This window comes from Athene cunicularia, assembly GCF_003259725.1.
Source record: "Athene cunicularia isolate RWA chromosome 18 unlocalized genomic scaffold, athCun1 chr18_part1, whole genome shotgun sequence".
In the NCBI taxonomy this organism is placed as follows: domain Eukaryota; kingdom Metazoa; phylum Chordata; class Aves; order Strigiformes; family Strigidae; genus Athene; species Athene cunicularia.
The window spans coordinates 10,941,362-10,950,056 of NW_020799123.1; the positions used below are offsets into that span (position 1 = coordinate 10,941,362).

At 49.7% G+C, this 8,695-nt stretch overlaps 2 long non-coding RNA genes across 4 annotated transcripts in view; one reads left to right on the top strand and one right to left on the bottom strand.

The window, feature by feature from the left end:
* The window catches only part of LOC113486708, a 5,318-nt gene extending 1,642 nt beyond the window's left edge, over window positions 1-3,676 (top strand). The window contains exons 2-3 of one of the 3 annotated variants that reach the window (XR_003399643.1): window positions 136-2,440; window positions 3,564-3,676. This is a non-coding gene — a long non-coding RNA (uncharacterized LOC113486708). Of the gene's footprint in view, window positions 1-135; window positions 2,656-3,563 lie in introns of those variants that run through there. The other 2 variants (XR_003399641.1, XR_003399642.1) reach the window with 2 other exon arrangements.
* Window positions 878-8,113, bottom strand: LOC113486710. Its single transcript, XR_003399646.1, has 2 exons — window positions 6,607-8,113; window positions 878-3,716 (listed from the first exon to the last, which is right to left on the bottom strand). It is a non-coding gene; the product is annotated as an uncharacterized LOC113486710 (long non-coding RNA).
* Window positions 8,114-8,695: the final 582 nt, after the last annotated feature.

Below are 8,695 nucleotides of genomic sequence, written 5' to 3' on the forward strand. Positions count from 1 at the left end.
CCCCCCCCCCCCAAGGGTGCTCCTGAGGAACGTGGGTGCCACTGAAATCTGCAGCACATTTTTTCCCCTTATAGCAGAACAATTCCTGGGATCGATTTAAAATTTGTGCTTTGTTTTCTTTTTCAATTTTTGTAGGGCTTTTTTTTCTGTGACAGAGATACCAGGGTGGAACATCTGATCACTGGAACAAACACATCCCAAAATAAAGGGCTTGAACATCCTGTTTTTAAAGCTGGTCTTGCAAAATGTTCAAAAGCTTTTCTATTTAGCTAGCATTTCAGTGTCCATAAATGGCTTAAACTTTTCCCAGCTATTGTTAGTGGCAGTATCTATAACTCAGTGGCTGTGAAGAATAAATAAATAGATGAAGTAAAACACAATGGCTCAGCTACATTCCCTGGTGTTACGATGGGAAAAGCTACAAGGCCCAAGAGCTCCTGTAGTTATTTTAGGGAGAACAGGTTGCAAACAAGCCAGGAAAACTCCTTGTACTGTAGGACTTTATCCTTCTGGGACATGTCCTGGAATGGATGGGATGCAAGACTGGGGGAGTTTAGTGTCTTCACAGCTTCAGTGTCGTGTTCTGAGCGCCCGGGTCAGGACACTGGTCCCCGCTGAAATTGCTGGAAAAAAGGTCCAGTGCTGTGCTGGAGCGAGCATCCCTCTGGGTTGCCGGGTCAGGATGTTCGCAGCATCTTGCTGACGGCAGGATCAAAGCAGTTTTTACAGCCTTACCAGACTGAGGGGCTCCCCACGGGCATCCCTGCCCGGAGCTCACAGGAACTGCTCTGCCTTTTGAGGTGCTCCACCTGGAGCCGTGCTGGAGAAGAGCAATTTATCCATGCTTTCTCCTGAGGTTCCTTAAACAAGTAGCACACACACGTTTTAAAAATGGTTTTATTAGACTCTTTGAGTTGATTTCTAGAGACCCAACCTCAGAATAAATCCACGTGCTCTCAAAAGCCCTGTTAACATCTGCAGCATGGGGCCAGGACTCCGTTTTGCCCCCCCCCCAGAGGGAATCACCCTTGTGGCAACGAGCCCTGAGCTGGTGTGGGGTTGGATCAGAATTCGGGGTCAGCGCAGAAACCCCGACGGTCTCACTCCTGCCTGTGCTGGGAGCTGTCGAGGCCCACTCGTGTTATGGCTGATAGAGAGGAGGAGGTTGGCACCCAACGCTGTCCCAGACAGTGGAGCTATCAGATCCTGTCCTCACCCGCCAGGAAAGGAAAACTTGCTGTGAAATGTTCTGCTTTGCAGCACTTTGCCTTTGATTAATGAAGAGCAGCCGGAGAAGGGAACTGGCCCTGTGCCATCATGTACCGGAGAATTACATCTTCCTTGGCCGGATGATGGGTTCCTTCTGCTTTTGAGAGAAAGAAGCCCTGTGGCCACGTCAGCCACTGCCCGTGGGCTTCTGCGTGGAGAGAGTGCCACTTGCTGTCGGGCTGGGGAGGCAAGACGTGCTCCGGCCACACGCTGAGCTCTGCTTAGTGTGGTACCCATCCTGCTGCCACCAGGAGGAAGCCCCAGAAGGTAAATGCTCATTTACGCAGCCTACGGTCCCTATTAGACCCTGCACCGAGCAGTCAGTAACACAGAGTCACGTGTGGATTCTGCTGGGTTTTACTGACTGTGAAAGTGGGGAATAGTCCAAACATACCATAAAAGAGCAGGGTCAGGCTCTTCATTACTGTGGTGGGTTAGGAGCATTTCCAGGGGGAGGCATGTGTTGGGCTGGTAACAAGCTCTCCTTTGGCACAAGCAGAGCGTTGAATGGGTGTGAAAACTGGAGGCTGAAGGCAGCAGATGGGAGAGGTGAAAAGGAGGGTGTTTGCAGCTGTGGGTACCGGGGTGCCCGAGGCAGTGCATGCAGGAGGATGCTGCCAGGCTCTGCACTGTGTGGCGGGTCCCAGCCCGCCCTGGGGGGTACAGGAGCCGGAGGCTGTAGGGACAGGAGAGGATGGCAAACCCCTCCTAACCTCATGGAAGAGGTTGAAGTGGACGTTGAAGGATCCTAGCAGCAGTTTTCAGGTGATGCTGTGCATAAGACTGACTGAACGCCAGCTGGTGGGGGTGGGTCCCGTGGACTGTTTTTCAGTCTCACCCGAGCCCTTCTCCCACCCAGATCTCATGTGGCGATGCTGTGTTGAGGCCAAATATGACATGACAGGAGCCAAACCATGACAGATGACAGGAGCTCAGGGAGCTGCAAAGGTGGAGAGTTAAAAGGCACTTGGGACTTGTTGTCCAAGCAGATTTATGGGACGTTGCTTTAGCCTCACCCTCTATCTTTACTGTGGGGCACAAGTGGCCTCAAAATTGGTCCATTTGTTTCTTGTGGCTTCTGACGTTGGTCTGGCAGCAGAAAGGCTGGAGCATTGGACCTTTGGCTGTGTTTTTTTCCAAAGGATTTGGAAAACGAGTGACTAATGTCATGGTAAACAAACAGGGCCGGGCGTGCCACACTGCTCAGCATCCCGCTGCTGGCAGCATCCATGGTGGGATGGGCTGGTGGCCTGTTCTTCATTTGGGATCAGATTAAAATAACAACACGAGGAGCAAGCGAGGCACTGTTGGTGGGTCTCACTGCATTGCCATCTTCCTGGGCTGCAAAAATAATGGAATAGGGATGTGTCCCCAGCTCCCTCCTGAGCCACTGTCCCCTCTTGGATCCCAACAGATGCTGTGACACCCTCACTGCAAGGACTGGTTCCTTGCAAAGCGCAGCACAGAGAAGTTAAAATGTCTCATTCCAAAGGAAAAGACATGGTTCTGCTTTAGTCTGGCTGCACGTGGAAGAGCCCTCCCTGGCTCTTGCAGAAGGGCTCTTCTCTCCTGCAGTTAGTCATACAAAAAAGATTTCAGGAGGGTCTGCTGGAGTCTCTCCCACTGTGTACATTTGTACTGCAGTAATAGTCATTACTGGCTGCAGATTTTTCCATTATTAGGGATAAGATGTGCACGTGTTCAGGCCCCCTCCTCCTGTGCTCAGCCCTTGGCTGGCCCTGCCCTTCCGTGGTGTATGGAGCAGTCCGTGTGCTCGGGGCAGCGCAGGAACAAGAAGAGTCCGTAAAAATCTGTCCTAGCTCGATTTCTCTTTGGGAGAAAACATATCTCTGGTGCCTGAAAAAGCCCCTTTGTGACTTATGACTTCAGCAGAGTTCTTCTGAGGGAAGTCCTTATGAAGGAAGAGATAAAGAAAGGCACGGCAGTTCTTCTACACGTGTTTTTTGTTTTTGTTTTTTTTTTTTTATGACCCGACTTCTAAAAAAATTCAGTGTGGTCCAAGGCAAACACTGGGCATCAGTGGAGACAGCAGCCTGGAGATGGGTTTTTATTCTTCACTAACAGGGGACAAAGCTGTGTGTGGGGTGCTGATAATTAGCAGGGCTTGAATTCTTGCATTTCTGTTGAAAACGGATGGTTGTCTTGGCACAAATGCCCCTGGCAGTGCTGGTGGGGGGAGGCTGTAGAGAGCACAGCACTGCAGGGCTATGTGGTCACTAATTCTTCAGACCCACTGATAGGGGCAAGCTTTCACATCCCGATGTATGCCACAGATGAGACTAAGAGGAGGCAGGGAGGTTGGTGCATGAGCGTGAGGGGAAAAAACATCCCCCTTCTCCAAATGTTTGTCCTGGCTGCGGACACGGGAACTTCAGCATGAACACCTACAGGCAAGTCTCCAAGAAAACACTCCAGACTTCCAGCACCTGGGGAGGTGAAGAAGAGACAGAGAAGCTGCAATTTGCTCGTAGTTGGAGGTGGCTACAGGGTTCAACCCTGTACTTGTGGGAAAATTGAAGTCTGATATTTGTGGCTTCATCAGATCCAGACTTTGAGCGTTCTAATTCACCCTAATAGCTACATAATGAAAAGAGACGAGCAAGAAGCTATCATGATCGCTTCCTGAAGCTGGCTGGACACCTCGGATCGGCAGTCTAAATCCAGTCCCATCTTCCCCCTGCAGCGGATAACCTGAGCTGCTCATTACTGTTGTCCTACCTGAGGGCATAAGCCTAGGGAGGCAGAAAGCCCCAACCAGTCAAGCTTCTGCCTGGAGCTGTTTGCTTTGGATCATTTACTTATTTATTTCTTTTTACACCCATCTTCCAGCAGAATTAAGGACAGTAATGGCCAGAGCCCTGTAACACTGCTTGCAGAGTCTTAAAACGCTTTATGCTCATTGCAGTTCTCATTCTTACAGCACCTTTGGGAAAAGAGGCAACATTCAAATGCCCATTTTACAGCACCACGCACTCAGCTCTGCTGAAAAATAAATCCTTGGTAGTGTCGGTTCCGGAGACAAAAATATGAATATAAGTGAATTGTACACATACAATCTCGTCGCAGTGAGTTCAGGAAGGTGCAATTATTTTTATGCTCATATGTGATTTGGAGTGACTAATTGCTGAGAATTCCTCCCTCCTAATTGTCTGCAAAAGGAGTGATTTCAAAGCACAGTAACCGTGGCCGCTGCCAACAGGAATAGGAGATGAAAGCAACTCCTATTACCTCCAAATGGCCCCACATGTGTTCCTTGTCTATAGCAACAGACACACTTTGTACCGGAATAATGCATCGACTGTATATTTAATCTTTCACCCAAGAATCTAAAATTGCTTCCCAATGAATGGTTAGCTGAAGGATCCCCACACAGCCCTGTGATTAGATAAGGCAAGAAGTCGTGGAAGTTGCAGAACAGCCCAGCTTTGCAGCACTGGGAGGGCAGAACGCAGGACTGCGAGTGTTCTCTGTGAGGAAATTATAGCTGGAGGAGCTGGGAAGGGACAAGTAGGTCAAGCTGGCTGTTTTGAAGATGTTTTGGACCCATTACAGTGATGCTACAGCCTCCTGCTCTGAGCTTGGTGCAGTCAGTAGCCAAACGAGGTAGTTTAAAGGCTGCTGGGTGGCTTTCTGTGTGGCTCAGCAGAGAAAAGAAACACCCTCGGAGAAATGGTCTCTAAAGGGAGGGTTGCAGTGCCATGTGGGGACAGGCAGCTGTGCTGGGACTACCAGGCCAACAGAAAATCAACTGCTAAGAAGGCTTTTCTGCTAAGATCTGGGGTGGCCCAGGAAATGGGGCTGCCGGTGGAAATGTTTGGGAGCCACCACTTTCAAGGCTGCAGGGACCACAGACGTCTTACGCCTCCTCTGGGTGTGGACCACCTCCAGCTCTGCGGGACCGGCGGCATCATGATGGGGAGCACCCACTGCAGGGTCCAGCGGTGCCATCTGGGGCTTTTGGAGACCTAATTCCCAAATACCAGTTCCCTCCTGTGTTCACAGCCCCTGCCATTGAGCCAAGAGACCCAGAGATAACCAGTGCCGTGGGGCAGCACTCAGCATCAGTCCTGGCAGCAGCTGGGTACGATGCTTTGAGCTTGTCTACCCCAAAAATTCTTGGCCGGGCTGTCACATTCAGCTCCAGGGGGGCACAGCACGATCCCCCTCCAGTGATGGGGAGACTCAGGGGTCTGCAGTGATCGAAGCACTTTACAAAGCAAAAAGCACAGGCAAAGCCTCCTCGGCCACGCTGTCCACTGGTGTTCTCAACCCCAGCCCAGCTGGGGCCGGCGCTGCGTCGCTGACCTGACAGGGCATAGATGTCAAGGGAAGTAAATTTTTTTTAGGTCTTTTTCACATTCTCAGCTTGCGACTGAGTTATCAACCATTGTTACCTTCACATCTCTGGCAGATCAAGAGAGGACCGCTGCATTAGTTCTGTGTCACCAAGGAGAGCTTAAATATTGTGATTAAAAAATTCCAGTCTCGCATAGTCTACTCAGACATGCAGGAGGAGACCTTTGCAATTAGATTCCCTGTGCGCCATGACTATATTATTCTGTGATTTTAGAGCATCAGGGGAAAAAAAAAAAAAAAAAAAAGCCTGTTTGATTTTTTTTCATTATGCTAAGCCTGGTTTTACTTTCTGATTGCCAAAGCATGATAAATGGAACAGAGATTACCTAGAGATTTTCAAAGATTTGCTTTCAAATTTTATTTTTCCTGAGCCTCATTAAGCCTGCAGGTTTTATCTACACTTTGTTCTTACGGTAGAGTAGCATTGCCATATATTAATAACCGTATTTTTTCATTTGAAATTAAAACTAGATAGAGGCTTCTCATGCTTTGCTTTCAAATCCTATTTTAAAAAATATTGATCATGTGTGTGTTGTTTTTCTTTTCCTCTGACCCTGCTGGCTCTGTAAAGGACAGTCACGAATGAAATGCTTTCAGTCCTGGATCTCTGTGCATTACTGGGTGCAGTTTTGTAGATTTAGCGACAGATTTTAGAAGGTATAATGTACAGATAAGAGAAAAATGTGGTTTCCAACAGACAGACAAGGAAAATAAGATTTAAAAGAAGAAGCTGTACAATTAGGGTTGTACAGAGCAGCTCAGGCATGATAAGATAGCTGGTGATGTGCTTAGGCGCGTCTTCTGGGACCTAAATGCTATTGACGGCTTTTGACCTCCATGACTTTGGGAGAAATGGCCAAAAACCACCTCACGGCTGAGAGCCCCCAGGCACAGCCCATGAGCATGAGGACAAGATGGGACACACACACACAAACACACACAAAAACCACCCTAACATACCCGATGGTGTTTCTTCTGCCGGAGCCAGGAGAACTGAGCCGCCTTCTGGGTTTTCCAGGTGTACATCTTCATCTTTCTGTGCTCATCCACGAGCCCCCAGAGGTCTTGGGGCAGCCGGAAGATGTGACAAAAAGCTCTCCTTGTGCCACCTATGCGGTGTGGGAAACAGCTTCCTCGTGTGCCTGGGGATGGTGTGACGGTGCAGGAGCTGGCTGTACCCTCCGAGGTCCAGGGGAAGGTGCTGGAGATACAAGGCCCGAGGCAAGTTTCTCTGTTTCTCGCCTTGTTATCACAGGCGTGGGAATCGTGGGTGCACAGAGTAGGGTGAGGACAGACCACCCTTAGGGAGAGGCATGCCGGGAGCACCACGACCTGGTGCCAAGGTGAAGCCCTTCATTGTGAGACCAGCCCAGACCCGTCTCCAAGACTCCAGGTGCTCCTCGTGACTTTCTCCTCCAGATGTGACCCCAGGAGCTTTGCTTGAACTGGAAAGCAGCTCATTTGGAAAGGTTTTCTGTAGTTCCTCCAAACCCACTCAACAAGCTCTAATAATAACTAACTGCCTTTCTATTTATAAATGAGAACAGCAGTGAGGAACTCGGCTCACGCGGCTGAGGCCACCGCAGCCCCACTGCTCCCACACCAGCCACGGCTCTCACCCGCTGCCATCGAGCTGGCCTGCCAGGGCCCCAGCAGCCCTGCCACTGTGCATGGGAAAGGGCATTTCCCAGGGCTCTTGCCTTTGGGTACGCGCACTTTTTTTTTTTTCTTTGCTTGTTGACAAGGGAATATTTTCTTTTTACTAACAGAGCTTGTTTTTGTAGCAGCTCCTACCCCATTTTGTAAAACAAACATTTCCCAAGCGCTTGATATTTCAGATGATGTTGTTGTTACTGGAACATCAGTGAGACTATCAGAAAACGTTTTTCTTAGTGAAGCCTGGGGATTTTGTGCTGCCAGTCTCCTAGCAGCCAGATGTGACAGGGAGGGCCGATGGATCCTTTTGACGGAACCAGCTGGATGTGGCCCGTGTTGGGGCCGAGTTGAAAAAGCATTTGGGTTTAGATTAACATGCAGTAGCCCAAGGCTAGCTCTTGCCCAGCCTGCAGGCAGGAGTGGGGCAGCACCTCCACTTCAGCTGTGTCAGCTCCAGCCCAGGCTCCAGTCAGGCTGAAGCTGCTTTTGCTGGCTCCAGTCTCATGGGAACTGGGTACCTGCAGCCAGTTCTGGTTCTACCCTCAGCGTTGCCTCTGCTCCCCTTCCCAACAGCTCTGGGCCCTGTACCTGCCCTTCTGGGGGAGGCTAGAAAGAGTTTTCCCTCTAATAAATCCTCTCACTATCCCCGTACATGCAGGATGCCAGATTTGATGAAAATGTGCTGAGTTGTTCTGACAAATCCTCTGTTCCTAAGTAGATAATAACCAGAAAATCTTCCTAAATAAATCCTGGTTTCGGATCTGTGCCCACACTTGTTATTCTTTTTGTACCAATTAACTGCTCCTTCTTGCCCTGACTTGGGGGCATCCTTGGCCCCTCAGAGTAGAAAGTGGGCACAGATTTATGGCTGTTGAAATCAACATGGGACTGAGTGGAGTTTTATGACCGTAAGAAACGAGAGATTGATTTGGCAGCATTAATGCACAAGCGACCAGAAACACTCTCCTGAGCTGAGCAGGGATTAGAGGTTGCAGATCGCTGTAATCCCAAACTGCAGCGGAAAGTGCTGGGATACCTTTTCAGCATGTGTGCAATGCAACGAAGCTGGCACATGGATCTGGCCTGGAGGAGAGAAAATGAATATATTAGAATAATACCTGTTTGCTTCTCCCCCTTCAGCACCAAGGTGATATACTTGATACTGAGATGTTCCCCTGGCGAAGAGGAGCCTCGGGCTCCATCTGCCCCCCAAACTCAGACCAGGTGTGGCATTGCTGGCAAAATGGGACAAAAACTTCCTCAGGGAGGTTCATGACGGACACGGTGAAGAACATCCCTGCTAGTGGTGACCGCTGCATTCCTGTGGCCACCAGCCACATCCACAGCATCTGTGGTCCAGCTTTTCGACCTCCTCCTTCCATCTGCAAGTCCT